General features: G+C 42.8%; 1 protein-coding gene across 5 annotated transcripts in view; it reads left to right on the top strand.

Annotated features, from left to right (window-relative positions):
- The window catches only part of CDH12 (cadherin 12), a 2,251,017-nt gene that overhangs the window by 257,313 nt on the left and 1,975,380 nt on the right, over positions 1-18,324 (top strand). For all 5 annotated transcript variants that reach the window (XM_069219514.1, XM_069219517.1, XM_069219515.1 and 2 more), the window contains exon 2: positions 15,515-15,571. The gene's annotated coding sequence lies outside the window, so the exon portion shown is untranslated. The remainder of the gene's footprint in view (positions 1-15,514; positions 15,572-18,324) is intronic.

The raw sequence follows: 18,324 nt of genomic DNA, 5'->3' as shown, positions 1-18,324 counted from the left end.
CCGTTTAGTATACAATGCAACTTTTTAGTAAGTCTTTCCATTAGATTACATAAGAGGCTGTTTTTCATCTGAAAAGTACACTCAATCATCACACTGGTTGTCACATTCAATTCTCTACCTCTTATTTCCATTCTATATTGAATACAATTTGCTCTTTGCATGTGTTCATATAATACATAAAAACTCCATTGGTAAATGCTCCTATTTACAGGTTTTAATACATTAAAGGAAGACTTACTTTCTTTGCCAATGCTTGTTTAGGAAACTGCTTTCCTGCTTCCTCAACTAATTTGCTTTCATTTTACCACTATGGCATCTATGAAAGCAATAGCATTTGTTTATTCTTGATTAATCACTATTGTTCCCAGTAAATTACGCAGGCGCGGCTCCTCCGTTTTGGCAAAGGAGCGTCGCCCCCCCACTAGCAAACTCTGTTTATTATCCTTTCCTTGTGAAAGGTGCGGGGCATCGGGGTGATGAGCTAAGGGAAGCACACTGTGCACTCCCCTCAGAGCGCATGTGTGTTTGGCTGGCCGTTTCAGGCCGGCCAAACACACATGCGCACAAGGCTCTCTCCAGCCCAGCAGCACGGTTGCTGGGTTGGAGAGAGCCTGCACAGGTTCCCAGTCTGCCTGGGAGCGCCCTGGCTGGGCACTCGCAGCCGATCCTGATGCTGCTCTGAGCAGCGTCAGAACTGTCCACAGGGCAGGCTGGGAGCCTGTGCCTGCTGCAGCAGCATTTTCTCCCTCGCCCATCTGCCCCGTGCCCCTGCGCCCCCTGCTCAACCCGACAAAGCCCCACGAGCTGCGTCTGAAATTACGATCTTTTTGTTCCTAGTGAATGAACAGTAAGATTTGCACTCATTTAAGAACAAGTCTTACTACTAAAACTTAAATCTTAAGTTCGGAGAAGATACACAAAATTACTATATTTTATATTCAAGCAGTACAGAGAGAAGAAAAGGCAAAAAAAATCATTAAGAACTACGTACAGTAACATCTAGTATAAAAAAGCTTTCAGCAAGAAATCAGCCAGGACTTCACCCTTTATGATTATACAAAAATCGAATTCCTGTCTTGTTACTTTGACTTTGCTTCCCAAAAAGCGAGCGCTCTTTCTACAGAACTGATTCATGAAGTTTACATTAGCCTTTCTTCTACAGTGTGCACTCAAGGTTGCTTCTGTATTTTGTATCAGCAAGGACATCGTAGCTTCTGCACCAGAGGAATGAGAAGAGAAGCCCGGGCCTGGAGTCGTTGGCATCACGAGGACCTTGAAACTCTAAATAAACAGAAGCAGAAAACGCTTGAACATTTTTTTTCTGTTTCTCATTTGGTATGGATGCTGCGGGAGAGGTGAAAAGCCTTCCAAATCCCCCATAAGTCACCGGATAGAGGAACCCACTGTATTGTCTTGCGCAGCTAGCAAGCTGTCTCCTACGGGCTTTGTTCTCTCCAGATGTACTGGTGGCATGTCATCGACCAGCGGAGATGGGCGATGCTTATTCAATTACATGTTCAATAGAGCCACACGGCTGCAGCGTGCAACTTTATGACCTGAAAGAAAACGGATTTCTATTTCAACAGAGGGAAAATTAGGCCATACATTTCTGCGGTAAGATTGGCTGAGTGCCTTATGAGGGTCTCATAGAGGCAGAATTGTGCAATCACGCTCTGAGGTATTAAAACTACGTAACCAAAATCAAACAAGGATGGGTAAAGCCAATAGGTCTTCGTAGGCTACAAGACTTTTTGCGTTGTCGATGCTTGTCCTATTGAGTTATGGTTTTCTAAAACTTTATTGCTGGGGAAGTAGATAGAGGTTCCTAAACATAAAAATATATCAACTGAATGCAACAATATTTTCTTTGGTCTCAAAATGGACACATTGCCATAGTGGTTCACACTACTCTGTGTGCCGATGTGTTCTATGTGAACGGGAAGAATGCCATGTCCTGTAGTGAAGTCACCCAATGACTGAAGTGGGCTTAGTTACGACCTCATGTTGTATGCTGCAGGGGACGGATGATATGTTTGATTGACACAGCAAAAGATGAATGTATGAAAAGGGCTTGCCCAACCCTCTATATGCAGGTAATATATTTTTGAGGTGCCTTCAGCAAGCTTCAGTACTTTTCATAAAATCAAAAGGCTGTGGCTAATACCAGGCCTAAATACAGTTTTTCGGTGATTTTAATTTGTGGTGGGAGTTGAATTGGTTTTGAGTGAATAGGACAAACACACCATTGTATTGTTTATGTTGTACTTACTTTCAAATAATTGCATAAGAATTTGGCGAATAAAACACACACCACAAAACCATACCAACATGGAAAATATGACTGGATCATTTAGTTGGAAAGGACAGATCCAATATATAATTCCTCATTTCCCAAGAGGAAATCCAGAATCTGGTGCCAAACAAATACAAGGAAAAACTGTTACTTTTCAATGATATTATTTCTCTCCCATGCCTCTCCCTCGAAAGAAGTCCAGCACTCAGAATCAGGCCATTCGTATACTTTGAAAAAGTGTTTGTGATATGAGCAAACAGTGCTGTCTTAGTCAGGCCCAGAGCCAGGCATGGGCAACATGGGCAGCTGCCGAGAGCCCTGCACTCAGCCCACAAACATGAGACCCTACTGCAGTGTGACACAGCCAGGCCACTGCACACCCGTCCTCTCCAGACCCATGCCCATCCAAATAAGAGAGGTGTCTCAATGCATTTGTTCCCATGGGAGTCCCCATGCTGAGCCTAGCAACCATGGTGTAGCCTGCTGAGAATTAAGGAAAGGGGAGTGCCTCTCCTATGGGCCCAGTTGCAAGGAGACACATTCTGAAGGTTTGTCCTGCAATCTTTCCACCTGTTCTGCTGCCTATACAGAGGCACTACAGGACACCCATTGTCCTGCAGTTGTAACCTCACAACTTCAGCCCTTTACGAGGTGTAGATGGGGTGCTTATAGGTGGCTGAGGGGCAGGGCCTGCAGCTCAGGAGGATTATGTATAAAGCAGCTTCAGGAGCAGGGTCATTATTTGAGATGCACACAGCTCTGAATGTTTCATGTTGTATGCTAATTAGAGGGCCTCGCATATTCCCTTTTTGGCAGGGCCCCCTAAAGTCCTTGAACTCTCCCTGGTCTTAGTGATATAGAAATATCTGTGTTGATTAGGTTAAACAGCAATAATGTTCTATCTACATACTGAGATGAAAAAAAAAATCTGCAGAAGTTTTAGAAACCATTTGTATATCTCAAAAGCATTAAATTCAGCAGCATCAGGAGAGGCACCATTTTGGTCCTTCTAAAGGAATATTGTCTGTTGGGCTTCATAGAGATGCCACTACGGTATTCCCGCCCTACTAAAGACTTCCTATTGTTGAGGAGTGCCTTTTCTGGACATAGTGTTACTGGATCATCAATGTGAGTGCCTCTTGTTACCATTTAGGTTCAATCATCTTACAAAACAAATTAAGTCACTGGAAAGAGTGTGTCAGGTACTTGATTCAGGACCTTCTACCTCTTCCAAAGTGGCACCATGTACTGCATCAGCCTGGGTGGTTTTGACCACTCTCTCAGGCATACCTGAATGCTGACCACCTCATTCACAAAGTACTTTGCACACATAAAGGTCACATATCTGCAGAAAACATGCTTTTTTTATTCGTATATTACAAAAACGGATTCTCAGTTTCCAATCTGTGGACTTTTAATAATGGAAATTGTACATAAACCTGCAGAAAATATTATATTTGGTGTGTGTTTCAGCATGACTAAGTCTGTGCTGGGGAGTGAAAAGGGTAAGAGAGTTGTATTATTGGGCAATGCCAACTTCGGTGAAGACCCACAAAGTCATAACTTTCGATTTTATAGGGGTAAAATTGATAATGTCAACATTTCATCAATGTAGCCTCTCAATGTTAGTCCTACCATTGTTATTCTAACTGTAAAGTGCAACTCAAATACCACCTCCTTCTGCCTGGTGAACCTTTACGTCAAACCTCTCAGAAAAACAACTTCTTAAACAGTGTTCTAAGACCAGCATCAATGTCTACGTGCCCAACCGTTTCCTAGTGTGCCACAAATCTCTCTCTAAACAACCAACTTCTGCAGACCTTGCCAAATTCAGTAGTTTTCCGGTTTTTAGGTGTTTTGCGGTTCACCCATGATCACTTACCCCTGACCATGCTACACTTCCTCAGGGACACATAACACCCCCCCCCCCCCGCCCCCCCTCCCCCCGGTTCGCCTAGTCTGTTTCTGTTATCCACATCGGAGGTGAAAAGAAGGTTTCTATTGCCATCTCTATAGTTTCATTGACACTCCTCATTATTTTGTCCTACACCCTGGTCGTTTTTTTGTATTGATTTCGAATCATTATGTTTGTGTTTAGCAATCAGTGCGTTGATGATTAGATTTAGATGTTCTTATGTCCACAATATTGTGTGTGTTTGTGTCTTGTATTTGTTAATGCGATTTTGACTCACAAGAGCAAGGCAACAATGTTTTTTTTTTAGCTGCTACAATTAGTCTTAAAACAGACGAAAGCGAGTAGGAAGAGTTTAGAACATGCTTGCTCCTAACTACATGCAACTTTTTATTAGGCACAGGCTAAATTACTGTGGCATAATTAAGGTAATTTCGGGAATTTCATGTTGCACTTTTTATGCGAAATTCCTGAAATTATGTCATTACTCAGCATCACAGGTCTCGTGCCAAATTGTACTGAGAGAGCTCGTTAATATTGTGAACGGCCAGAATGCAAGTGCCTGTGGCTCATGCCATTTGATTTGTGTTTTTGGTGCTATAAATCTGCAACAAAATATGTCCTTCTCTCAAAAATGTACATGAGAAGACATTTCGCACCGAAGCATAGCACTAAATGACAGGTTTGCGTTGTATGTAACTGTGCATAACTTCTTGAAATGTTCACGAAATTTTGTGCTTTGATGCAAGGACAAACTGCGAAAATTTTGCACCCCTTGCTTTTAATAATTATGTGAAGTATGCAACTTTGTTGAAATCTGGTACCATCTTACATACAGAATCTCAATCAAGAGTACTGACATTTCTCACAAGTATAGTATGCATACCATAGCATAAAAACTTCCTTTCCACAAGCTCCCACTTCCCTTACATTTTTTCATGTGGATTTGTCAGATGCTGAGAGTCAGGCGCCCAGCCGCTGCGTGGTCCGATTTCCTTCCTGTATCTGTGACCTGCCATTTCACGCTGGCGAGTTGCGAAGTCATACGTCTCGCATGATGATTTGGCTTTCAGGTAAAGAAGCCAATCCAACAACACAGCATGACAGCCTTGAAACCAGAAACACCACAGCTTGCCTGCTGCAGGATGTCATCAGTCGAATCTTTCAGAAAATGAACCTTGTAGGAAGCCTGTCCTGATTTGCAGGAAGGAATGACATGTCAGCATCGAGCGAAGAAAGCAAACGTGCGCCATACATTCTAGAGGCAAAATCACCCTCACATAGCTTGAAATATAGAGGCTTCCATAATGAATTCCATATATATAAGAAATATGACCAGGAAACGCGTACCTTCTCATGAAGGTCTATGTTTTATGACAAAATAAGATAAGGTGTTTGTTAGAAATGGGGTTTTTGGTTGGCAGTCAGGTTACCCTCTGTCCAAGCAAAAGCCCTCACTCTAGTCAGGGTAAGTCACACACTATCCAAGATTATCCTGTGCCCACCCTCTGGTAGCTTGGCACGAGCAGTCAGGCTTAACTTAGAAGGCAATGTGTAAAGTATTTGTGCAATAAATCATACAATACCACCATATAGCACCACAAAAATACACCACACAGTGTTTAGAAAAATATATAATATTTATCAGGATAATGGTAGGTCAAAAAGAAATAAAGTTACAGTAGAAAATTGTAGAAATATCACAGGGAGGTGATATAAAGTGTCTTAAGTCTTTAGAATATAAACAAAGTCTCTTTCAAGCACAAGTACCTGGTTGGGAGTGGAAAAATCTCCTCAGAGGGCCACAAGCGAAGAGGTGCGTGGAAAAAGGTGTGTGTGCGTCGATTTCTCCCCAGCACACACGGACTTGCGTCGTTATTTTCCACGCGGGGAAGTCGGCGTCGGTTTCCGGCGCGTGGACAGTCTCTTTCTGTGGATCGCGGGGATTACCAGATGTCCCGGGTCTGTGCGTGGATTTTCCTGCTTGTTCTCCGGCTGCGTGTCGGTCTGCGGGGCTGCGCGTCGAAGTTACGATCTCACGGCAGGCGTCGCGTCGATTTCTCCTCTAGACTTCGATCTGCGGGGCTGCGCGTTGAAATTACGATCTCACGGCAGGCGTCGCGTCGATTTCTCCTCTAGCGGTCGGGCGGCGTTGTCCTTGCAAGGCCGTGCGTCGGATCTTCGATCGTCCCGAGAGCGTCGCGTCGATCAGCGTCGGAGTGCAGCGTTTTTCTCGCCGCGAAACAAGCTGTGCGTCGAAATTTTCGGCGCACGGAGCGTCCAAGTAAAAGAGGGAAGTCTTTTTGGTCCTGAGACTTCAAGGAACAGGAGGCAAGCTCTATCCAAGCCCTTGGAGAGCACTTTCACAGCCAGACAAGAGTTCAGCAAGGCAGCAGGGCAACAGCAAGGCAGCAGTCCTTTGTAGAAAGCAGGCAGGTGAGTCCTTTGAGCAGCCAGGCAGTTCTTCTTGGCAGGATGTAGGTTCTGGTTCAGGTTTCTTCTCCAGCAAGTGTCTGATGAGGTAGGGCAGAGGCCCTGTTTTATACCCAAATGTGCCTTTGAAGTGGGGGAGACTTCAAAGAGTGGCTAAGAAGTGCACCAGGTCCCCTTTCAGTTTAATCCTGTCTGCCAGGGTCCCAGTAGGGGGTGTGGCAGTCCTTTGTGTGAGAGCAGGCCCTCCACCCTCCCAGCCCAGGAAGACCCATTCAAAATGCAGATGTATGCAAGTGAGGCTGAGTACCCTGTGTTTGGGGTGTGTCTGAGTGAATGCACAAGGAGCTGTCAACCAAGCCCAGCCAGACGTGGATTGTAAGGCACAGAAGGATTTAAGTGCAAAGAAATGCTCACTTTCTAAACGTGGCATTTCTAGAATAGTAATATTAAATCCGACTTCACCAGTCAGTAGGACTTTGTATTACCATTCTGGTCATACTAAATATGACCTTCCTGCTCCTTTCAGATCAGCAGCTGCCACTTCAACAGTGTATGAGGGCAGCTCTAATGTTAGCCTATGAAGGGAGCAGGCCTCACAGTAGTGTGAAAACGAATTTAGGAGTTTTACACTACCAGGACATATAACTACACAGGTACATGTCCTGCCTTTTACCTACACAGCACCCTGCCCTAGGGGTTACCTAGAGCACACATTAAGGGTGACTTATATGTAGAGAAAGGGGAGTTCTAGGCTTGGCAAGTACTTTTAAATGCCAAGTCGAGGTGGCAGTGAAACTGCACACACAGGCCTTGCAATGGCAGGCCTGAGACAAGAAAAAGGGGCTACTTAAGTGGGTGGCACAACCAGTGCTGCAGGCCCACTAGTAGCATTTAATTTACCAGCCCTATGCACATAACGTGCACCTTACTAGGGACTTATAAGTAAATTAATAGTCCAATCAGGTATGATTCAAGGTTACCATGTTTTAAGGGAGAGAGCATATGCACTTTAGCACTGGTTAGCAGTGGTAAAGTGCGCAGAGTCTATAAACCAGCAAAAACAGTGTCCAAAAAGTGGAGGGAGGCAGGCAAAAAGTTAGGGGTGACTACCCCAAGGCTGTCAGGTCTAACAGTGTTCAACAAACAGCTGAATGCAGAGACTACTGCATTTTCAATGCATTTCAAACTAGAAACATTATGCTGCTCCTCACCAAAGGTGATTAACCTCTTAGCTGTTGGGCCTGCCCACCCACCACCCAGTTCTGTGCCCTTTTTTGGCTATTTGGGGAAGTTTGTGCTTAGGCCTTCATAATTTTTGGTCCACATAACCTATCCACACCAAATTTGCGTCCTTTTTTCCAACATCGTAGGGATTCTAAAGGTACCCAGCGTTTGTGGGGTCCCCTGAGAAGACCAAGAAATTAGCCACAATACAGCTAAAATTTGGGCCCATATTTATACTTTTTGACGCACAACTGCGCCAACGCAGTTGTGCGTCAAAAATTTTACCGCCGGCTAACGCCATTCCAACGCGCCATGCGTGTGCCTTATTTATGGAATGACGTTAGCCGGCGCTGCGGACTGGTGTGCGTCAAAAATAATGACTCACACCAGGCAGCGCCGGCGTATGGGAAAATGGGGGTTGTGCGTCAATAAATGGGGCAAGTCAGGTCTGAGGCAAAATTCAGGCCTCAAACCGGATTTGCGTCATTTTTTTTGATGCCCAACCTCCATTGACATGACTCCTGTCTTAGCAAAGGCAGGAGTCATGCCCCCTTGCCCAATGGCCATGCCCAGGGGACTTATGTCCCCTGGGCATGGTCATTGGGCATAGTGGCATGTAGGGGGGGCCAAATCAGGCCCCCCTATGCCACGAAAAAAATCTGAAAAAATACTTACCCGAACTTACCTTTCCTTCCATGGAATGGGTCCCTCCATCTTTGGGTGTCCTCCTGGGGTGGGCAAGGGTGGCATGGGGTGTCCCTGAGGGCAGGGGAGGGAACCTCTGGGCTCCTTCCGAGCCCACAGGTCCCTTAACACCTGCCCAGACCCAGGCGTTAAAAAACGGTGCCCATCAGGCTGTGCGTCGTTTTTTAAGGCCCACCCCCTCCTGTGCGTCAAAATGACGTCAGAGTATAAATATGGGGCACAGGCCTTAAAGTCATTTTTTGGAAGGGAACGCCTACCTTGCATATAATTAACGCAAGGCTGGTTCCCCCTTCCAAAAAATGACGCACATGGTGGAATTTTGACGCCCGCGGGGTCGGACGTCAAAGTATAAATATGGGGCAGGGTTTGCGGCGATTGTGCATCAAAATTTTTGACGCACATTCAGCGCAAACAGAGTATAAATATGCCCCTTAGTTTTTTTCAGACAAATGGGAAAAAAGGGCTGCAGAAGAAAGCATGTGTTTTTTCCCTTGAAAATGGCATCAACAAAGGCTTTACGGTGCTAAGATCACAAACTTCCCAGCTTTCAGGAACAGGCAGACTTGAATCAGGAAACCACATTTTTCAACACAATTTTGTCGTTTTACTGGGACATCACCCATTATTAATATTTGTTTGTGCTTTTAGCCTCCTTCCAGTTAGTGACAGAAATGGGTGTGAAACCAATGCTAAATCCCGGACAGCTAAACATTTCTGCAAAGTAGACAGAATTCTGAATTCAGCAAGGGGTCACTTGTTTAGATCCTACAAGGTTTTCTTACAGAAAAAATAGCTGAAATAAAAAACTATTGAAATTGAGGTGAAAAAAACAACCAATTCTCTCCACCTTTTCTTTCTATAACTTTTTTCGGCTATGGCAGATTTTTTAAATCAATATATTGTTACTCCTGTTGGACTCTTCTGGTTGTGGGGATATATAGGGCTTGTAGGTTCATCAAAAGGTCTAGGTACCCAGAGCCAATAAATGAGCTGCACCTTGCAATGGGTTTTCATTGTATACCGGATATACAGCAATTCATTTGGTGAAATATAAAGAGTCAAAAATAGGTATCAAGGAAACCTTTCTTTTAAAATGAGCACACGATAAGGTGTTGAGAAGCAGTGGTTATTTGTACATCTCTGAATTCCTGGATCCCCATACTAGCATGTGAATTACAGAACATTTCTCAAATAGTCTTCTTTTTTTACACACTGTCTTACATTTGGAAGGAAAGAATGTAGAGAAAGACAAGGGGAAATAACACTTGTTTTTCTATTTTATGTTCCCCAAAGTCACTCGATAAAAAAGGTACCTCACTTGGGTGGGTAGGCCTAGTGCTCGCGACAGGAAGCGCAACATGGACACATCACATTTTTACATTGGAACTGACGTGTTTTTTGGAATGTGCCTAGCTGTGGATTTTGGCCTCTAGCTCAGCCGGCACCTAGGTAAACCTACCAAACCTGGGCATTTTTTTAAAATAGACACATAGGGGACTCCAGGATGGGGTGACTTGTGGGGCTCTCACCAGGTTGTGTTACCCAGAGTCCTTTGCAAACCTCAAAATTTGGCAAAAAAAAACACTTTTTCCTCACATTTCGGTGACAGATAGTTCTGGAATCGGAGAGAGGCCAACATTTTCCTTCAACCCCGCATTCCCCCAAGTCTCCAGATAAAAATGGTACCTCACTTGTGTTGGTAGGCCTAGTTCCCGTGACAGGAAATACCCCAAAACCGAACATGGACACATCACATTTTTACATTGAAAACAGATGTGTTTTTTGGAAAGTACCTAGCTGTGGATTTTGGTCTCTAGCTCAGCCGGTAACTAGGAAAACCTACCAAAACCTGTGCATTTTTTAAACCTAGACACCTAGGGGAATCCAGGATGGGTAACTTGTGATGCTCTCACCAGGTTCTGTTACCCAGAATCATTTGCAAACCTTAAAATTTGGCAAAAAACACTTTTCCCTCAGATTTCGGTGACAGAACGTTCTTGAATCTGAGAGGAGCCACAAACTTCATTACACCCAGCATTTCCCCAAGTCTCCTGATAAAAATGGTACCTCACTTGTCTGGGTAGGCCTAGTGCCCACAAAAGGAAATGCCCCAAAACACAACGTGGACTCATCACATTTTCCCAAAGAAAACTGGCCTGTTTTTTGTAAAGTGCCTAGCTGTGGATGTTGGCCTCTAGCCCAGCTGGTACCTAGGAAAACCTAGCAAACCTGTACATTTCTGAAAACTAGACACTTTGTGGTATCTAGAATAGGGTGACTTGTAGGTCTCTCACCAGGTTCTGCTACCCAAAATCCTTTGCTAACCTCAAAATGTGGCAAAAAAACACTTTTTCCTCACATTTCGGTGACAGAAAGTTATGGAATCTGAGAGGAGCCACAAACTTCCTTCCACCCAGCATTCCCCCAAGTCTCCTGATAAAAATGGTACCTCACTTGTGTGGCTAGGCCTAGTGCCCGTGTCAGGAATAGATCACACAATTGTCAATGTTAGTCTTACATGAGGGCAACTGTTGACCCTGGGTTGATCCATTCCTGACGCAGGCACTAGGTACAGGCACTTAAGTGGGGGAGCATTTTTATCAGGACAGGTGGGGAAACACTGGGTGGTAGGTATTTTGTGAATTCCAGTGTTTTCCTGTAGTTTGTGTGACAGAAATGCAAGAAAGAAATAGAGTTTTTATTCAACATTTCACGTTTGCAGGGTATTCTGGGTAAGAAAACTTTGGGGAATCCACACAAGTCACACCTCTATGGACTCCCCCAGGTGTTTAGTTTCCAGAAATGTGTGGGATTGGTAGGTTTCTCTATATGGCCGCTGAGCCTGTGACCAAATACGCAGGTGCTTGCCTCACAAAACCAGGTTATTTTGTGATAGATAATTTTGATGTCTTTACAATACGATTTGGGCTGTGGAATTTGGGCTGTGGATTTTGGAGCTGAACTAAATCTGTGTGCTTGCCGCCACATGCACTGGCTTTCTGGGTTGGGCTAACCCGCTATTGTTCAGCTGCACAGACTGTGCTTGTGAAGGGACTGCAGGACCGTCCTCATCACCTCCCTCAGAATCACTGGAAGAGGAGTTGTCAGAAAAATCACTCCCAGAGCCTGCCTCATTGTCCTATCCCTCAGATGTTGTCTCAGTATCTGCTGTCTCAGTCTCTGATCTTACGTCAGAGCTGTCCTCTATAAGCAGAGTTAGGGCTTGAGCAGCAGTCATCGAATGAGACGCCATCTGTGCTACTGGGTAAACTGTTGCTCTAAAACACCAGCCTACGTAGACAGTCACAAAATTGCTGGTGGGTGTGTGTGAGATGCGTACAACAATGAAGGTCAGTCACCTTACCTTTGCTTCTTCCCTCAATCAGCACGTTCTCTCAAGACACTCAAAAAAACAAAAAAGACACACTTTTACTACACCTTGTCACATACCAATCGTCACAGTCTTTAGCAACTGTGGCACCCAGTCCAACAATCATTATCTGTGCTCCCACTCCCAAGAACTCCTCCTCGGATTCCCTCACTACCACCCAGAAAAAGGACCCTTCATCTCTCCATAGCCCTCTTCGCACATACATTTTCTTAGTATTATAGCGCAGGTAAGGGCTGGCTTTACTAATCCACTCAGCTATTTACATAAAATACAGATTTGATCTTTGCAGTAGGCCTATAAACCTTCTGCGATACTTTATGGCATCAAACTGCCACTAGACAAAAAGTCAGATCCTTTTGTAGCAGAAACATAATCACAAGAGTTAATTGACTTTTTTATTGCTGCCTAAAAGCTACAGTTGAAACACGTCAGTTTAAGTATGTGTATTGCTTTGAAGACGCAAGCTGCAACTACAAGAGAACTGGTGGTGAATATACTTATATATGTAAAGAGATCACTTTTATATGTGGGTGTGGTTTTCCTGGGGGCTGATCACATTCCCCAGCGAAACCATACTAATTGACAAAAGATATATTGATATATATATATATATTGATATGTATATATATATATATATATATATATATATATATATATATAATATCCACATATTTATTTATATATACATATCTATATAGATATATCTATAACTCTGTCTCTCTCTCTCTCTCTCTCTCTCTATATATATATATATATGTATATATAAATAAATATATAGATCTATATTTTTCATATAGTGGCCCCCAGGGAAACCATACAACTATTATAAAAAAAATTGCCCCCACAGGCAGTCGCCCTGCCCACGGGTGACACCCTGTAAATTTCATTTAAAAAAAAAACCCATGGGGGGGTGCGATCGTGCCCCGCCCACCCTGGGGTAAACTTACATTTTTTTAAACTAAATGCCCCGGGCGTTTGAGCTCACTCTGGAAACGGGATGCCACCCCCACCCACCTTCACCCCGGGCATATTTTTTTTTTAGATGTACGTTTACCCTGGGGGGGGGCAAAGTGAAGTCCCGGGTCTCTAGTGTGGTTTCCTGGCCCTCGATCCAGAAAACCATTTCAGGAAGGCCTCGTTTGAAGGGGGAGAATCTCCTCTTTCAAATGAGGCCTTCCCCAACAATGGGGAGGCCCGTTTGGGCCCGTTTTACCCACCGAAGCAGGAAGCGGCCTCTCCGATGGGGAAACAGATAGTGATGATAGGACTCCAAAGCTGCGCATTTTAATCCTGGTGCTGCTCACATGCTAGGTATAGCATGAGAGCAGTGCCAGGATTGTGTGGGGAGCCAGTACTGGTGCCCCAGGGACTCCTGGGACACCAGGAGAGCAGTGGAGCAAGGTGCCAGGCAGTGGCAGAGGGACAGGTACGTATATTTTTTTGTTACTATTATTATTATTTATTGTCCCCCCGCCTTCCCCTCCCCTTGAGATTTGTGGGAGCTGCCACAAGTATTCAAACAAGAATGCACAAATGCACACAAACCATTTGCACAGCTTTATTGTGTAACTTTTTTGTACGGTGCTACACACCTGGGGCTTGTAGCACCATACAAAAGGGTCCTCTAAAACTTATGACACAGAAAGAGGCAGACTTCATAGACAGGAGGCAAGCGTAGCCTTCATAAATCTGTGCATGCACAAGTTTACATGTGTAAGCACATTGAAGCCCGATTATTTGGCCTTAACAGTGCTTCTTTTTTTCTTTAGTTAGACGAAAGTAAGTGCAAAGTGGTTACCCAGACATGAGTCATGTGAATGATGTGCTGCTGGAGTCAATGTGCATCTCTGTGACCAAGCCAAACTGGTTTAGGGTTGTTTTTTTCCTTGTTACTAGAGGACGTGATTTAGTAGTCCAGGAAGGACTGTTCCAAAGGCAGCCGGACAAAGGGGCATATTTATACTCTGTTTGCGCCGGATTTGCGTAGTTTTTTTTTACGCAATTCCGACGCAAAACTAACTCCATATTTATACTTTGGCCTTAGACCCGTCTAGCGCCAAAGATCTTGGAGTTTGCGTAATTTTTTTGCGTGGACACCTACCTTGCGTTAATGATATGCAAGGTAGGCGTTCCCGTCTAAAAAATGACTCCGGGGCATGTGCGCCGTATTTACACTCCCGGGCAAAAATGACGCCCGGGAGTGGGCGGGTCAAAAAAAATGACATCCAGCCGTTTTAGCGTCATTTTTTAACGCCTGGTCAGGGCAGGCGTTAAGGGACCTGTGGGCTCGGAAGGAGCCCAGAGGTGCCCTCCCATGCCCCCAGGGACACCCCCTGCCACCCTTGCCCACCCCAGGAGGACACCCAAGGATGGAGGGACCCATCCCAGGGAACTTAAGGTAAGTTCAGGTAAGTATTTTATTTTTTATTTTTTTGTAGCATGGGGGGCCTGATTTGTGCCCCCCTACATGCCACTATGCCCAATGACCATGCCCAGGGGACAGAAGTCCCCTGGGCATGGCCATTGGGCAAGGGGGCATGACTCCTGTCTTTGCTAAAACAGGAGTCATTTCAATGGGGATTGGGAGTAAAAGAAAATGGCGCTAATCGGGTTGAGGCGAAAATTTTGCCTCAGCCTGACTAGCCCCATTTTTTGGCGCCCAAGCTCCATTTTCTCCTACGCCGGCGCTGCCTGGTGTAAGTAATTTTTTTTGACGCACAACTGCATTGGCGCAGTTGTGCGCCAAAAAGTATAAATACGGCCCAAAGTTTTTTTTTATCAAGTTTTTTTTTTTTTTATCAAGTTGGTCCCTGTCTGTAGTGTTGTATTGATCATAAACAAAGATAGACTATACTACAGCCCAGAGGAATTAAAGTTGGCTGACACTAATTTAGGTATCTTTCTCTGTGGTTACAACTATTGCTGGTTTGTCCTTATCTTGGCACAAGTTGTTGTCCCTGCTGTGGTGGTAGCTGTTGTCATTGCTGTTGTTCTTACTATTGAAGGAACTGTTTTGCTATTATCCCTGCTTTACTTAAAAACGCGATCTCTGTTGTTGACCCTGCCTTGCTGCTAGCTATTGTGAGTGATGTTGTTCCAGCTGTGGTTCATATTTACATGCATTTAAAATAAAGCATCAGAATTTTGACAGCAAGAATATTGTGGACCAAAATCCATCAAAAGTTAAAATATAATGACATACATTCTTCCAATCACATGTGGGAATTAGAACTTAGTAAAATGTAAATGTACACACAATATGAACACAAATATACTAAACATGAATATTCCAAAATTCATTTTAAACCCTCTAATTTAAAACTTCTTCCTTGACGCTTAGGAATCTTGCTCTAATGTGCCATATCGCTACTAAAAACCTTGCTACAGCACACACCACAGTGCCATGAGTGCTTGGTCTGCAGATCCCGAGGGCTGAATGATGATCCCTGAGGCCCAGACAGTGGCAGAGATGTCTTATCCAACAGGTCCTCCGCTTAATATATGCAGCACAATAAAATAGGATATTACTGATGTTTTCTTTTTTTTCATCCCATAGGGCAAGAAACTGTTAGACCACCATTTTGCTACCATCTAGAAACAAAATCTCACAAAGGTAAGTTTCCAATTCTGAATCTAATATAAAATGCCCATGCTGAAGGGTGTAAAACTGTGTTAAGATAATGTTCAAATTCATAATAGCACTTGGCTAATAAATAATTGTCTGTCAGACTACCAGATGGAGCTGATGCTAGTTTGGCCATTTGCACGCTAGCCCAATATGCATCCTTTAGGCTCTCTAGGGTGTTTTAGGAAGGTGCAAGGGTTCCAGCCAATAAGACCCCAACCCTAGTTTGAAAAAGCAGTTTTTACATAACTATACCATGCAATTTTCTAAGTTTGCGACGCCCCAAGGAGCTCTCCTAACCATACCCTATACGGATCTAGCATGTCTGTAGACCGAACCCTGATCCAGTACTGTGGCAGCCTCAAGGCTGCAACATCTGCAATAGATTCAAGGTCCAGATCCAAGTGAATTGGGAGTGTGAGTGATCACAATGGAATCTTTAACAAGGCCTTTATGAAAAGGTTCTCTGCTCCTACCATGCATTGCAATTCTGCCATGGCCCCATAGCTCAGCACCATACAGCGCTCCCCATCTGGCTTGGCTTTTATATATTTCTATCGCTGGCGTGATGGAAAAATTAGAAGATCTTCCAGCTAATCTTAAAATATCCCCTGCCTTTTGTCTTAGGGACATAGTGCACCTTAACAATTGACCTGTTCATTTATGGGAATTCTCTAATCTGATACACAGGTAGTACAAAACTATAGAAATTCACCAGTTATAGTTAGAGTTACCGCAAGTAACTGTAACTTGCGGTCTAAGAGAACTATAACTCGCACTCCCGCCATGCACAGTTTTTTCGTCAAAAATTTTACTGCAAATATTACATTGATATTATTAATGATGTTATGAAAGATGACATTAGTGACTTAATTTGTGTGGTAATTAGCAGTGCCTGGCGAGGCCACAAGTTATAGTTACTTGAGATAACTCTGACTGTAACTGCTGAAATTCTGTGGGTTTGTACGTTTAAAATGTGAGCCTAACCATAATGTCATTGTAACCTTTGCATTTTTAAGTGAATTCCTATGTTTTTTTAAATTGTATTTCCTAACTATAACATCCCTGTAACCTTTGTTTTTTTTCAGTGAATTTCTATGTTTTTTTTTTTACTTATAGTAATTTTAATTACTATATTTTAATCCAACCACCGACCTTGCACTCTACACAGCCTTCACCCATGAACAGAGGAGGTTGTCCACAAGACCCTGAGGCCAACACCCCCTAACCACCCAAACCATGCTGTGCACAGCCATATGGCTGTGCGCGGCAGGGGCTGGTCGATGCTTCTCTCATTGTGAGAATCGGTGTGAGAGGGTTATATAGGGGTAAGAGTGGCTGTCAGATTGACTGTCTAGGTGTGAGAGTGTGTACATCAGTGTTTTAGTGGGTGAGTCAGTGTGTCCATGGGTCTGTGAGTGAGTGCCTGAGGGTGCCAGTGGGTCTGTGAGTGGGAGTGGGAGTGTGAGTGGGAGAAATTGATTGAAAGAGAGACAGAAAAAGAGAAAGAAAGAGAGGGAAAGAGAGTTTTTAGTCTTTAATATTTCAAACACTTAGAATGAGATATTTCTGTTGGATTTTTAAAAGAAATGTATTTATTATTTAAAAAACTATAATTTCCTTTCATAAACAAAAAGGAAATGAGTCCAGCTGGACTCGAACTCTCAAAGCTCAGCTGAGCTGTTTTTTTTTTTTTTTTTTTTTTTTTTGGCCTTTATGGGGTTTCTGGAACCACGAGGGAGCCCCTTGTTCCCTATTTACTTATATTTTTTTTTTTAAACAATAAAAAGGCCCTTGCCTGCTACCTGGCACTGTGGGGAAAGCCTGAAGTATAACAAGTATTGGAGAAAGTGCATACATGGGGTGAGTGCAGAATCAATATTCTTACTACAACCTAACAATTTAGAAAAAAGTTCATATATTGGTTTAAATGTATTCTCAACCTCCCTCCCAACAAACATTGGTTAAGATGCATACACTTGAGGGACTACATTTACTATTGTAACTCTAATCTAACCAACATTGAGAAAAGATCATATATTTGTGTTATTTTCTCTACAGAATTATCAATTTAAACATTAAAAATGTTTTTACAAAATTATAAAAATACATACTTTAAAAAACAAATTTTGAATATGCTAAACGCAACTATTTTTAAAGAAACATTTTCTAAATAACAGTATACCTCACACTCAATTTTTTATTAAAAGATACAATTAATCCCCAGTTAAAATTTTAATTAATGAACCTTTTATCCATTCTTCCATTAAAACCCATTGCCCAAATTTAAAATGTAGCACATAAGTTATACAATTATTTCAGATTTAAACATCTAAACAACAATGCACAAATTAAATGCAGCATATACATTTAATAACAATTATTTTATGTTTTAAAACACTAACAATAACAATAGCCTGAAATTAAAATTGAATGCATAACTTTAGTAAATGATTAAATAATTAGACTGCATTTCATAATTACCACAGTAAACAACTATTATTAATTAGGAACTAAATTAAAATGCTACCCAAAAAATTCCTCAATAAATCCAACAACTCAAAATTAAATTTCAATGCAAACTTTAAACTGTGTTAACCATGTTTTAGAAATAAGCAACAATTAAAATACATAACTAATATAAACAAATACAATGTTTAACATAAGATTTGTTTTTAAAACACAACCTACAATATCCACAATAAACAACGCAAATGTATATACATTTCAAAAATACTTCA

Source organism: Pleurodeles waltl, chromosome 2_2 (genome assembly GCF_031143425.1).
Source record: "Pleurodeles waltl isolate 20211129_DDA chromosome 2_2, aPleWal1.hap1.20221129, whole genome shotgun sequence".
Classification (NCBI taxonomy): domain Eukaryota; kingdom Metazoa; phylum Chordata; class Amphibia; order Caudata; family Salamandridae; genus Pleurodeles; species Pleurodeles waltl.
This window is presented reverse-complemented; position numbering and strand designations above follow the sequence as displayed.